This window comes from Phaseolus vulgaris, chromosome 3 (genome assembly GCF_051622355.1).
Source record: "Phaseolus vulgaris cultivar YP4 chromosome 3, ASM5162235v1, whole genome shotgun sequence".
In the NCBI taxonomy this organism is placed as follows: Eukaryota; Viridiplantae; Streptophyta; class Magnoliopsida; order Fabales; family Fabaceae; genus Phaseolus; species Phaseolus vulgaris.
In genome coordinates this window covers 32597410-32613091 of record NC_143500.1, presented here as the reverse complement: position 1 = coordinate 32613091, position 15682 = coordinate 32597410, and positions in this window count along the sequence as shown.

The following is a 15682-nucleotide window of genomic DNA, read 5'->3' as shown; positions in this document are numbered from 1 at the left end:
TTATTTTCAATCTGTTCATTTTATAACAGCTTTAACTATTTTTCAAAAGTCTGTTATAAGTTGGTTTTCTATAAAATGAAAACTTGTTTCTGAGTTTAATAATCGCTCATACATTTGTAAAAACAAGTTTTACAGCAGAGAATTAAGAGTTTACAAAGAATTAGCATTTGTTCTTCAAAGATTTCGAAAATCACAAAGTGCTTGTTCTTGGTTTGGTTCCAAAAGCTTGGTGTGAGGTGCTGCTACTGTTCTAACAATCTTGCCTACTGGTTTAAGGCAGATCTTTGTATCCTCAATCAGGTGTAGTCGTTTCACTTTTCATTTCTTGTAATAGTTTGGTTGAACACTCTTCTTGATAGGTTTTCTTGAAGAAGTGTGTGTGAGCTGAAATAGGTTTTTTTCAGCAAAAGTACCTAAGTTCTTGTAGGTTTCAAGAACAGTGGGAATTGTGTTTGTTTGTATTGTGATTTAGTGAATTTCACCTTGGTTTAGGTGAAGACTGGATGTAGCTCAGTTGAGTGAACCAGTATAACTGCCCTGTGTTCATTCTCTCTCAATCTCTGCAATTAAGTTTCTGCATAATTGATAAAACAGCAAAGAAATAAATCAGTTCAATTAAAAAATAAATCTGTTCTGTCTGGGCACGGTTCATATTGTTCTTAATTTCTGGAAAACTGGTTGATTTCAATAAGAACACTTATAATCTGTTAAAAGCCATTAGAACAGGTTGATTGTAATAAATCACTCAATAAACTGTCAAGTCATTAACTGAACCTTAATCACTTGCTTGAAATTGAAGGTTGCTGTTTTGGTGATTCACTGTTTTTCGTTCTAATATCAGTGTGTGAGCATCTGGAAAATATATCTGCAGATCTTGTGATTAACCTTGCTGCATAAACACTTTTCAAACACACAAATAGTGCTAAAATAAATCTGTTCATTTCCATATAAATCGATTTATTTTCTGTAAACTGTGTTAAATACTGTTTTTGCGAGAAGCTTTTAAAAGGTCAATTCACCCCCCTTCTTGAACTTTGACACTATTAAACCCAACAATTTTAACACGAAACATTTGGTCAGTTATGCGACACTGGTTCAGGTATGAAACCATACAAATAATTAGCAATCACATGTTACATTCCATAATGTTTTGTATTAAATATTTTATAACTAATACGATTGAATTACGTAGGCATGGATTTATGAGCACTTCTCGGGCATGGGAAGAAGGGATATTAATCCCTCATATGACGAGGTACACCCGCGGGCAGCATGGTATATTGTTGCCCATCAGATTTGCACGGTTGGTGATGTGCAGGTGCAGTTGGATGGGGTCACACACGATGACATCATCTGGACTCCGTATGAGGACCATAGATTGAGCAGACCATTTGAGACCATTTATTTATTCTCGGGTCACTTGTGATTGGGCAACTTATCACAAAGATATATGCCCGAGCGTGTCTTGCGCCAATTTGGGTATGAGCAAAGCATTCCACCATCACCGATGGCGGCTGAGGCTCCTGGTGCACATGTCATTGATCAAAGGTTGCAGTTTGATCACCATGTGATGACAGGTTTGAGAGTTGCTTATAGTCCATCTGCATGTGTTCCTGAGTACATGTCTTGGTTTAGGACGGTATCACACCCATACATTCGCAGAGGTGAACTTGGAGATCGAACTAGTTTTGTACCACGTCGTCGCCTTCGTAGCCCAAATGCTAAGCAGGCAGGTCATTCATCTCAAGATGAGCATGCACAGGCGGTAAGTTTTTTTATTGTTATGTGATTAAACAATATATTTGACTAGTTTAATTTATTTTGAAATTGGTGCAGGGTATATTTAGGCGCATTGTCAGTATCCTCCAGCGCATGATAGATTGTGATCATGTCACTGAAGGCACTGACGCATATGAGAGTACGGAGGCAGCGCTGCAGTTAGCCCGGAGCGTGACAAATGACGGGGCACTCTACACGAACAAGCAAAGGCAGTCGATATTTGTTTGTTTTGTAAGTTGTATCCATTAAGAATACAATGTTAAATGCATTCAAGAGTTTCACAGCATCAGGATGAGTCCAAAAAATATCACTAACAATATTGGAAGACTCATGACATGTACTCCAGTGAAGATAGTTGTCACGGTCTAACAACATCATTAACTGTTGTAATTCAGTTCTTGGTCCTCTAACAGATCTCTTGTACGAGTATCTTGCATTGTATACTTGCTTTATTGTTGTCATATTATCCTCATTATTCTCCTTCAAAGTACATAGAATGTTACCTGGCTTAACCATGCTTTTAGTCATATCAACAAGCATTGAATGTTCATTCGTTTTTAATCTGCCTGCATATGGATGACCAACTAATGTATCATGCAAATCATGATTATTAGTACCACATATTACCTTAAGTACCCAACCTTGACCCTTTCCAACAGGTTTACCTCGCAATTTAAAGGGACATGACATTTTCGAGTACCAGTTACACTAACCTCCAAACCATCCTTGTACTTTTTGTAACTACCTCCCCTTTCACAGCCTAATAAGACATATGTCTTTCTCCCTTGCTTACCATTTGCTATGTCAGACCTAATAATGACAATAACAAAACCAAGTCCATAACCAATCCTACGGACCCATTCAAGTAAGTCTTCTCGCGAAGGAAACACCTACACAAAGTTATTCTAACAATATTACAAAATCACTTCTTCAAAATTATAATGCAATAAACATGAATGAAATGAAATTTTATTCACCTCATCTGTTGTAAAATGGATACCATAGTCCCTTTCAAACAATCCATGTGTATGCACATAATTCATTAATTCTTCCATACTTACACCTTCATTCATAAAACATTAATTTTCATTTTATTATAATTTCCATAAATTCACATAAGTATGCAAAACAAAAATAGCATTCACTTTCGAAGATTTTGTAATTGACAACTTAAACATGACTTCCAGATTGTATAATCCATAAGTCAAATTTTAACAGCATAATGAATTCTGGATTATGTAATCCATAAGTGATTTTAAGTGACTTCCGGATTGTGTAATCCATAAGTCAAAATTTTCACAACAAAATGACTTCTGGATTATGTAATCTATAAGTCATGTTTGATGTTCCAAATGTCTTCCGAATTGCGTAATGCATAATTGAAATTCATATAGCAAAATGAGTACCGGATTACGCAATACGTAAGGCATATTGAAAGTTCTAAAATCACTTTCGGATTGCGTAATCCATAGTTCATATGGTACCGGATTACACAATCCGGAAGTATGACTTTGGAAGGTTCCGAATCCGGTATGCACAGGAGTTATCTGATCCGGAATGCTTTACCTAGGCACCGGATTGTGTGATCCGTGGATCCACCGGATTAACTAATGCATAAATAATTATTTAAGACAGAAGAATGAGAATGAGAACTTACCAGAGTATGAGAATGACGACCTCACCAATGGTAACAATGCCAACACCACTTACCACCGCTGCTACCTACCATCGTGCACCACCTCAACCACCTTCTCAAGCACCACCTCCAGCACCACTTCAAGGACCACCACCACTCGAGCTCGAGCGTTGCACCCCACCACACGAAGTAACTTCTTCTTTTTTCACTAGCACACAAACAACATTTTCATTTTTATCTTTTCACTGAAGGATAATTTTGGTATTTTAAAACTTTATGGAGGTGCCCGAAAAAATCATGGAAGTGCAGGAAGAAGCTGTCCTGGTGCAAAACAGAAATTTCCTTCACAATATAATTTACTAATAGCTTTTACTTCCTGCACCCATATAATTTCTTCCTGCACTCCATTTATTTCAAAAGACATTTATTCTTTTTATTGTATAACAACTATGATTATTTAGAAATAACTTACATATTCCATAATTTAAAAGTTGAAAAAAATACTATTCATAAATCCATAATCTAAAATGCATATTTTTTTTCTTAGATTGTATAATTTTAAATGTTCTTGTGTGAATCGAGAAGGTCTTGACTTGTCTAAATCTATTGGTGCTCCTCGATCCCTGTGTTGAATAGGTCTCGATGACGGGCACGCGTGGTGATGTAGCTATAAAATGTTATTTGACAATCAAGTTAGTATTTGATATTCAGAGGTAAAGAGTTATAAATACTATTAAATGTGTACCTTTGACCTAAATATGGTCAACCTATTTATAAAATGGAGTTAAATATTGGACCTGATTAACACGACTATCACTATTAAATTCTTATATTAATCTAACATATAACATTAATTATATTTTAATCTAGCTATTAAGTGAGGATTATGTCTAAAACACTAAACTTATACATTTTTAACTAGGGAAACTTTCAATAAAAAATACTTGTCCTTTTTCTTGAATTATATAATCTCAAACTTATATATATTTAACTACAAATTATGGGATGTGAAAAGATTATATTTATCCATTCCAAACTCATAATTCGTAAGTGAACTAAATCTCAAATTACTGTTATGAAATCTTTAAACTGAAAAACTTTCAAATGCTACAATAAGAAAGAGAATTGAAAATCATAATAGTTATAAACTAAAAAATAAATGGGATGTAGCAAGGAATAGAAGAAGTGCAAGAAACAAGAGTTGTACTTGGTCGGTATCGGATGAGCCAGTTGTTCGGTCTCGGTGACCGACCGACCATGTCAAAATACATTTAAGGCACTTAATAAATAACAAAAATGGCAATCCTTACTATACTAGATCTCGAATAGCTAGTTCTGTACAACTTCAATCTGTTCATCCAGATTCTGGAACCTTGCAGCACAAAACTCATAATGATTCCTTTGATCGTAGACCAGGCTATCCATGCGATTAATCATCAACCTCTCAAAAGGTGACATGGAAGCAATATGATCATCCATATTTCCAGTGCTTGGACCAACACCATAGGCTTCACCAGCAACATCATTGTCTTGATTTCCCTGTCCAGCTTGGTGTTCATCTACTCCATCATCTCCAGTATTAGGAGCAGCTTGATCATCCTCATCAGCTCCAACTTGGTTTCCACTAGAAGAACCCCCTTGTTCTCCATCTTTACTTATCCATTTGCCACCAACCTTAATGAATCTCATCTTGCTAAGAGATCCATTATTAACTTCATGAGATGGCTTCACCACTTTAGATAGTTCTTCAAGAACTTGCCAAATTTCCTTGTAAGCAAGTTGAGAGTTTCACCATCACTGCACTCACTTGAGTCATAACAATTCTTATGGCCAACAACTCTTAAAGCAATGCTCCTTTCATACTTTTTTTCATTTTCTTGGTCATTAAGTCGGTTCATCTCAATCTCATGTTCCCTTAGCTTACCAAACAAGGAGGTTTGGATTCAGAAATTGTAGTGACCTTTGGTTGCCAAGATCTATCCAAGCATTTAAGGATCTTGATGTTTAGCTCCTCCCTTTCAAAGATCTTGCCAAGGCTGATGAGATGATTCACTATGTGGGTGAATCTTTTCTGCACATCCGAGATGGTTTCCCTTTTAAGCATCCAGAACATTTCATATTCTTGAATCAAAGCATGCTTCCTTGCTCTCTTCACATATGTGGTGTCTTCATGGGTAACCTCAGGGATGTCTCACATCTCCTTTGCAGAAGCACATTGTGAGACCTTGAGAAACTTAACAAAATTTAAAGCAGAAGTGATGATGTTCTTAGCAATGTAATCATATTGAGCACTTTTACTTTCACTCTCAATCCATTGGGACCAAGGTTTCTCAATGAAAACATCATCTTTTTCAAATTTGGGTACAAAAGTGTCATTTACAATAGCATCCCAGATTCCTCTATCAATTGATTCAACAAAGATTTTCATTCTAACATTCCAGAATTGATAGTTTACTCCACAAAAAAATGGTGGCATGTTTATAGAAGCACCTTCCCCAAAGGATAGTTTTTCAGCCATTTTAAAAAGGTTTTAGGATCGAAAACTTGAGTGACTTTCAAGTACTCGTTTCTGATACCAATTGTTAGAATTAGAAGCCTTAAACAAAAGGGGGGGGAGGGGGGGAGGGGTGGGGGGGCGAAATTGTTTTTGAAAGATTTTCGCAAATATTGAAGGTAGAGTGAAAAACTATAAAGAATTAATCAATTGAAAATCTGTTCAGCCAAATAGAAAATTGTTTTTAAGTTTGAATCTAGAAAATCAATCAATTGTTTTCACGAAACAACCGATTGTTTATACCAACATATTTGAAAAACAAAGTTAAAGCAGTTTAATGAGTGTAGGGATAGAGAGATTCACACAAGATTTTTATATTGGTTCACTCTTAACCAAGAGCTACATCTAGTCCTCAGCTAACCACTGAAAATTCACTATGTAATCAAACCTAGATTACAAGCCACACACCAAAAATTATGATATTGAACCCGCATTGAACAGAGCGAGTGATAAGTGCCAGATTTCAGTAATATTTCATATTAAAATACAAACACTTATGGATATTAATTGATAAAATAACCCTTAATTTATGAATTTATACCTTTTTACATATTTTTGTGATTTTAATTTGAATAAGAACAATTTATTCCCAAATTTGTGTTAATTTCAGGATTCTAGGGAAGAATGAAGATGATTGAAAAAAAAAGAGAATATACAAAGCTAAAAAGGGAAAGTTGGAATGCACCAACACTCACCAAAGCTCGCTCAAACTCGCCTAAGATAGACGCCCTTATAGGATCTCGCCCAAGCGAGTTCAATCTCGCCCAAACGAGATTGCTCCAATGATGTTGAGCCCTTTTTCGTGCAACTCGCCCAGGTGAGTCCAATAACGCCCAAGAGAGAAATCACTAAGCCCAAGCCAATTTGGTTAAATAGAAGGCTTGAGGCACAACCCTAGGACGCAAGATTGAGAGAAAAACACCATTGAGTGAATTGTAATCCAATTGGCAGAATAGAAGGTGTTAAAAACCCTAGAGGAGGCAGTCATCAAGGAGAAAAATCCTTGATCTTCTTTTCTTGCTTTCCCTGTTTGTAACAACCATCATGTGTGGCTAATTCTACCATTTGGGATTGAGAGTAATCTGTTCAAACTCTTATACATTGAGGTGATATCTAAACATAATATTTTGTTCTTGATTGATGATTGGTATTGTCATTTTGTTTATAATGTTTGGTTTACCATGATCTCGAAATTTAGATTTGGCTAGAAAGTACTTCTAAGTTTCTGACCCAAATGATAATGTTTAACATATTTGAAGGTAAGGAATAGATTTGAAATGTTAATTTCTAAAACCTTATGATCTTAATGATAAAAAGTTTTTATAAATATGCGAGGAATCAATGTTTATGAGACATCTTAATAATTTTATATGAGAGGAATCGATATAAATGATTTTTATACGGGCATCAATATGAATCAAAGGACACAATAGTGTCATGTTAATCAAAATATAAAAGAGTGAGAAAGATGAACCTCAATCCCTATTTTTCCAATTAAAGCAACAAACTCTTTGACTTGTTTTATTTTTAATCATTGCAATCATAACAAACTCCAACAAACTTTCTTATTTTGTTTTCTATTTAGTGAATCTTTTACTTAATTATCAACAGTTTCTTGTGGGTTTGTTATCCGTTCTTATGAACAAATTATTACTCCAGACAACACAGAGTACTTGTCGTAGAAAAGTCATCAACGGGGACCTTCGCCTGTTTCCCCTACATGATGAAGAACATGCAACACACATAAGGACTTCCTTAAAGTCGGACGACAATAAACTAGTGAGTCCACATTAATTGATAATGTTGATTTCTTTACTTGGACAACTTTAGATATGTCCAGAGTGAATCCAGACATCACTACACATCGTCTTTCAATATACAAAGAAGCAAAACCGTTCACCCAGAAGAAACAAAAAATGGGCGAGGAAAAACGTGTTACTGCACAACAAAAAACTGACAAGTTAGTCAAAGCTAGTTTTATCAAGAAAGCACACAACACAACCTTGTTAGCCAATGTCGTTATGGTTAAAAAAGCAAATGACAAATGGAGAATGTGTATTGATTACGCCGACCTTAACAAAGTCTGTTCGAAGGATTCATATCCTTTACCGAGCATCGACCGTCTAGTGCTGTATGGATTTTTGTTTTCGTAAGTGCTTTTTAACATTCCAGAATATAAAATCCGGTAGCATTTCGGATCATAAAATACGGTAAAATCCCGGATTTATGCTTCCGGTAAAGTCTTGGATTTGTGAATCCGGGAATGTTCTGGATTTCTACATCTGGGAATATTCCGGATTTCTTGATCCGATATTGTTCCAGATTGATGTTTCCGGTATAATGATTTTCTATTTTGTGTTTGTGTTGGCTGAAATTAGTAAACCCGAATTGTATTGGGTCGAAGTAGAGGAGTCCTGGGGTTGGGTTAGTATGCACTCATTCATTAGTTTGTAATTTGGTTTAACTTGAATGGTGTAATTGAACAAAAATAGTAAAAACTAGGGGAGGAGGTTCACAAAGTGATCGTCTACGTCCCACAACCTTTGTTAGAAGAAGAAGAAGACATGTTAATGAAGATGAGAACATGTTGAGCATGAACATGCAGAACATGTTGAACCTGAAGAAGCTGAACCCCAAATGGAGGTGGAGGATGAAGACGCACCTGAAGTAGAAGGTGAAGGTTATCCTAGAGGTCCACGGGATGGGACACTATTGACAGGTTATGAAGACCATGTGGCCATGCAATTATGGAATGGTGTGGTAAGTAAATATGTTGTAATATGATACTTGTTCACTCTTAATTTGATATGATTTTTGTTGATTAAATTGTATATTTCATTGTCGGGGTGGACATGTGCATCTAAGCTGGTTGAAGGAGATTGTTGAATCAAGTGTGATCAAAGCTTTGAAGAATCCAAATCCTAGCGTTTGATGGAAGGCTGAAGTTGCTTGAAGTTGTTGTTGTGTTTTAGAGTAGGATCTGGGGTAGTTTATCTTTGTAATCCACTCTTTGTTGAATCTAAAGCTTAGGTGTTTTCAAATCTTTTAAAGTTTAAAGTGTTTTTCAAACTAAGTCAAAAACAACTTGTTGTTTTGTCGAAACAACCAATTTTTTTATACTTAGGTGTTTTTGAAAAAGTTTGAAAACTGTTTTGGTTGGTTGACTTGCTGTCAAACCAAAACAACCGATTGATTCGCACTTTCAATTGATTGTTTGTTTGAAAATCCTAACAGAAACACTTTTGTTAGTTAAGTGAGCTTTAAATGATTTTATAACCGAATACGCTCCTGCTTTAAATAATTTGACCATTCTTTTAATGCTATAAATAGTTTGTTTAAGTTTTATAACAAACAACAAGATAGAAAAACATATTTGAGTTTTTCACAAAGTGCTTTTCAAAGATTTGAGTTTTCACTTTTGAGCTTTGGTTTTATCAAGAGATAGTGGAATAGGATTACATCTGTATTGATTTCAATTGATTTTGTAACAAGTGTAATTCGTTCTGAATACTTTGTACATTCTGGTGTTGTAAAGCCAAGAAGGGTTGTGTGCTCTTGAGGTTGTCAAGATCAACATTCTTGGTGTGTGTGCTGAGCCAAAGGAAGTGTGTTTCTTGAGGGGATCAAGGTCACTTCTTTGGTGGTGTGTGTATGTAATCTGGTTTTGATTACTTAGTGAATTCCCTAGTGGTTTCTGGGAAACTGGATGTAGCTCTTGGTTTAAGAGTGAACCAGTATAAACTGTTTGTGCACCTCTCTCTTCCTTAAACTCTTTAAATTCAATTGATGTTATTTTTACTGGTATAAACATCCGATTGTTTCTACGAAACAACTGATTATTTTTCTGGTGCTTTACTGTTTTGAGCTTTATTTCTTGGCTAACTGAATTCCTAATCTGGTTTCTTGCAAAGAATTTCATTCTAGCTTAAAAAGTTTGTGAAAACCCCCTTTAAACAGAGATGTGTGAGGACGCATGTACCAGGAGACAATGGACTGTGGTTGCACGGGCATATTTGCTACACCTAGTAGGTTGCACCATCTTTGCAGATAAGAGTGCTACGTCGGTTAGTGTATCCTACTTGGGATTATTTGTGGATTTAAGGCACACCGGAGGATACTCGTGGGCAACAACTGCTTTGACCCACATGTATGAGTAGTTGGGAGATGGTTCATATGCAAATACTAGACAGTTAGCTGGGTATGTCACATTATTAGCATCGTGAATATATGAGGACTTTCCAAGTATTTGACACCGACAACTTCGGGATGACTATGTTGAGGATGAGTCACGGTGTATGAAATATGTGGTCGGGAGTAGGTTGTCCACACTTGCATATGTTCAGATGCAATTAGATAGCCTTTGAATAGGTGTTGTTCAATGGATGCCCTATGAAGAGCATAAAACGGTGCATCCTTTTGAGTGAATTTCATTATTTTCAGGGTACATTCGATTGAGGGCTTGTAGGCAGATGCATTTGCCTGAACGTGTACTCAGACAGTTTGGATATATATAGTGTATCCCTCGTCACCCAACCATCGTTCATCATTGGCGAGTTGAAGTATCCGATCTCAATATCACAATAACAAAACTAAAGTGAAACACAATTTTTCTAACCCACTTTATAAGTTCATCCCGAGTACGAAATACCTACAAACAACTTAAACATACTTTACAAACTTAACTTTACCTCATTTGTAGTAAACGCATTTGTACATTCATCATCATCCCACACATCAACCCCATCATATAATTCTTGTTCAAATTATTCACTATTGTCCATGCTTCTACAAATAAATAAAAAAATGAAACTAAATCATTGCATTCCGGATCAATGAATCCATAAGTCTAAAAAATCATTCCAGATCCAACAATGCATAATTCAAAAAGACCATTCCGGATTCAGGAATCCATAACACAAAAAAGCAATTCTGGATTCATAAATCCATAATGCAATTTAGGCTTCCGAATCCACAATCCATAATACAATTTAGTCTTCCAGATTCAGCAATCCGGAAAACAACAATTTATGATATTTTAACTTCCGAAACACCCCCTCATCCGAAAAACACATATTAATTAATTCTCGATTGATGAATCTGGAATACATTACCTGATCCCGATATCCAATAACCCTGAAATCTCCATAACCACCATGCTCCTAAAAAAAAAACTTAACTCTTACCTCTACAACCCAAACAACACTTTGACAACGTTGCGTACTCTTCCACCTTACTCCAAACAATTACAAAGACCCTCCACAATAGCTCATATTCAATGACGAAGATGAACAGTGACAATGAAAGTCCAGCACGGTGTCCCTTTTCAAATTATAGTTCAAAGTTAATTTTGGGATATTTAAAATTGTGGGGTGCTGGAAGAAAAATGTGGGGATGCAGGAAGAAGAAGCCTAAAAATTGCTGATAACATTCGGCCGAATGTTTACTCATTTTGCACACACTTGGGCTTTTAATGAAAGCTAATACTTTTTTGTACCCCGTGATTTACATTTACCCTCCTTTATATTAAAAGGACTACTTTGTGTTTTCTATCTTATAACAAAAACCAAGGCCTTCCAACCCTAAGCATAAAACTCAGTTGTCTTTTGCAAGTATAGAAGTAAAGGATAAAAAGATGAAGATAGAAAGTAATTTCCTATTATAATTATTTTAATTTAACTATGGATATTAACATCATTGGTATATAATTATGCTAAGTATTTTAAAATGTTATTTTAGACTTAATTTCCATTAGGTAACGTTTTTACTCAATAAAAGATGACATTTTTGTTTTTGTCCAAGATTGAATATTTTAATCATTTTTTTTACAATTGCAATTGTAATTCATCGTGTCACTCATCTTTATGATGAATTCTGGAACTATATTAAAATATTAGCTCTGTTTGTTCACCAACTTTGAGGACCCATTACTCACCCCTATATTGTTTTTAAAATATTTTAAAATTTTCTACAACCATATATTGTAGTGGTACTCCTATAACTTGAAAATGACAATTGTACTATTGTTTTTTATGTATTATTTTCATGTAGACTTTAAAAAAGTTATGTTTCAGATAATTCATAATTATAAAATTGAAAGCTTTATAACCAACTACTTAAAAAAGTATAAATTGTCATAAATTTTAGAATATATTCTTTTATTTTAAATTAAATAATTTAAATAAATATACTTTTTTAATTTCAATTATATAATCCTAAATAAATTATGGGATCTCTTGAGAAAGAAAAAGGAGTGAAGGAAAAATATTACCGTGCCAAATTATTCACTAGCTCCACTTATTTATTTTTTTAGGAAAAATATAATAATTTTAAATAATATAAAGTATGATAACAAATTGAATGCTGTACTAAATTTACTAATATTAGTATTAAAATACTCCAAGTTTATAAATTTCCCAAGAAAAATCCATTCCTGAATAATTGTTAAAGTAATTATTTACAGTAAAATTTAAAAATTGAACCAATTTGTTAATTATTTATTTGAGTTTATTTATATTCATATATAATATAAATTTATACTAATATGTAAAGAGATAAATTATTTTGAAAGGTAAGTTGACACACCTAAAAACTTTAAAAAAAAATGGTAAAATTAAAGAAACATGAAGCTCAACATGGTTGAGTATGAGGGAAGTAGGGATCTATTAAATAGGGATTGTGAATACATTGTGCTGCAACCTCCACCCACATCAGTGAATATTAAGTTTGAATTCAAACTTAATTGGCAGAAAATCTCTGAGCATTGTTATTATTGCACCCATATGACCAAAGTAAAAATTGTTGTAGCCATGTGAGAAAAAAAATTGTGAGCAAAGTGACAATTAGTGTAGGCTAGGCATGTGATGTGAGAAAGAACTAATTGCTTTCGAGGAAATAGTGGGTGCACACTCTTTGAATAGAAGTTGTCAAGGGTGTGTCAAACTTTTTATTTGGTGTCCATGCAAAGTAGTCAACCATGAAGGCAACTTTGAATAAAAGTTGCCAAGGGTGAAAACAACTTCTTCTAAAGTTGTCGGTAAAAAAACTTATTTGTTATGAAACTCAAAAAAAAATAAATGAAACAAAGTGTAGTGTGTATGATGATTTTCTATACACTGAAAAAAAATATCACATTTCTAGACGAGAATTTAACTTATCGTAATAAATAAAAATTGAAATAATTATATTAATATTATATTTAATTCAGACAGAATATTTGTTATATAATACAGGAGCAGCGAACATGGTATAAGGTAATCTTATTATTTTTTTTAAATGTAGAAGGCCACGTGGATACTACAGCACTCTGCATGGTGTACATCATGTTTTGGTTGGGGAAGCTAAAAATGGATTGTTCCCTTTTCTACACGTGTCACGTCTTCACTGCTCTATTTTTACCAGCTTCTGATTAAATGGGATGATTTTTCACTCTATGCAATGGAAATTTGAAACTGATAGATGGTTAGTTTCTTTATAAGTTATGCTAATTTTGTTGGACAGTAGTTATCAAGAATTGAAGATGGGATAGAGATTCCAAGGTCCATATTCTAAACACATGATAGACACCATTTTTCATATATTGCATGAAGAAAACTACTCTTATTGTTGGATTAGAATATATCCCTTTTCACCTATTTCTTCCATGATTATGTAGGTGTCTCGTCTCTTAATATTTCAGAAAGAATTTAATGGAAAAAAACTATGGTATTTTAAAAGAACGTGAAGCTGAATCAGAAAAAATCTGAAAAAAGAAATATAGATTCATTTATGACGCAGTTCAAGTGATGTGATACCTAACCTACTAAAAGTTGGTGCAACAACATTGTGGAGTCATCCAAAGAATTAGGGATAAGGGTCTAATACGTACATATACTCAACACTCCGATAAATTAATATTTTAATTATATTTCATTTACTTTTTAATTTAAAATATTATTATATTATTATAATGGTTTATTAAGTATATGTGTTTTATTTTTGGATGTTAAAAGAAATCTTTTCCAATGTAAATCTATCTTAAACATGAACCATAAAAAACCATCCTACCACATGTACTACATTTTTATACGACCATTGACTACAGCTGCTTGTACTCAAACATTCATAGTACCTACGCAATACGAAATGTGCATACTGTTCAAACTTATTTTCTCAACAACAGCAATGATAAAAAGTAAACGAAAACCAACCACAACAATCATGTATCAAGTATGTAAAAAATGTCACTACCTTTGATTATGAAAGAAGTGACACAAAATACTGATTTACTTTTGTTTTATGGAATACTAAAATTTATTCACCTTATGAGGATAAATGCAGTACATCAGCAGTTCCATTTGGAACGGACACTCTTTTATATCTATCCAATAACTCAAAAGCAAGAATTGCTAACTAATCTGCCACTTTATCACAATCACGTTTAACATAAGATAAAAAGAAAAAGAACACACGTCTACACCAAATCCAGTCTTGTAAAATTACCAACAAAGTGCGTGTTTATTAGTTTCTCAGCTCACCATCTCTGATAAAGCATGAGACAATCTGTTTTGGGGCAAAATTGTAAGGAAAGATCCACAGCTACTTGCAATAATATTCCCTTCTTCATCTATAAATACCCCTCATGAACCAGATCCTCTATTCTTCTTCTTAACAGACGCATCAAAATTACCCTTGAATGACATCTTCTTCTATCGTCCTACTGTTGCAGCGGGTGAAAAGGATTTAACACTTGAAGCTGCCCATAAGCTCTACTTAATACCCGAAAAATTCATTTTTATTCCCTTAAAGACCCATTGGTTTCTTTTGTGTAATATGAACAAAGCAATGGTGCAAAATTTTCTAATAAAATCATCACCACCTGAACTTTACTACGTATCCAACCAACCCCCAAAAGATGTATTTGTTGACTCTGCTATGCGGCCTCCTAACCGAGATTCACACCACGCTATTTTTGTCTCAACACAATCCAAGAGTACTTACGCAACAACTGTTTCGGAAATTTCCTCACAGATAGGGTAGATGTCATCATCTACTTGAATCCCTCTCCTGACCAAATTCTATCCAACAGGGAGAATCTCTTTGGTTGATGAAATGTTCACATTTTGGTGGCACCTTCACCTTCCAAATGGGCTGCCAAAAATTGCCTGGTATTAGATTCAATGAAACTTGGCATCAACAGTATTCATAAACCAGAGTGTCCAGCCTTAAACGAATAGTCACCGTCGTCTACATCCCTACACATAATCTGATATTCTGTATTCTGTATACTAAGAGCTGTTGAGAAATTATCACATCACCATAAAAGATTGCTTAAAAGACAGGAATGTTTCACGTATATGCTGAGTGCACAATTAAATCTGCAACTATAATTGATATAAACTAAAGTATTGATTTAGTGTGTCTCATGTGAACAACGAAATCAAAGTAGTGAAGATCTCAGATTTAAGTTTAATTTGATTCGATACAATCTAAAACATGTCATTACTAAGTTCATAATCTATATATTATTTAACTATTATATAGAAAAACAATACCTCACATGACTAGCACTGCATAACACTTTTGCAGCTCGATTTTTTTGAACCATTTATCTTCTGTCCAAATTTGGAACTCGATTTTTTTGAAACTGCGTAAACAAGTATTCCAATACGTGTTCATCGAGAGAAGCACTGTAACCTTACATTAACTTGAATAATCTCTTTTTAAAAGAAATACAT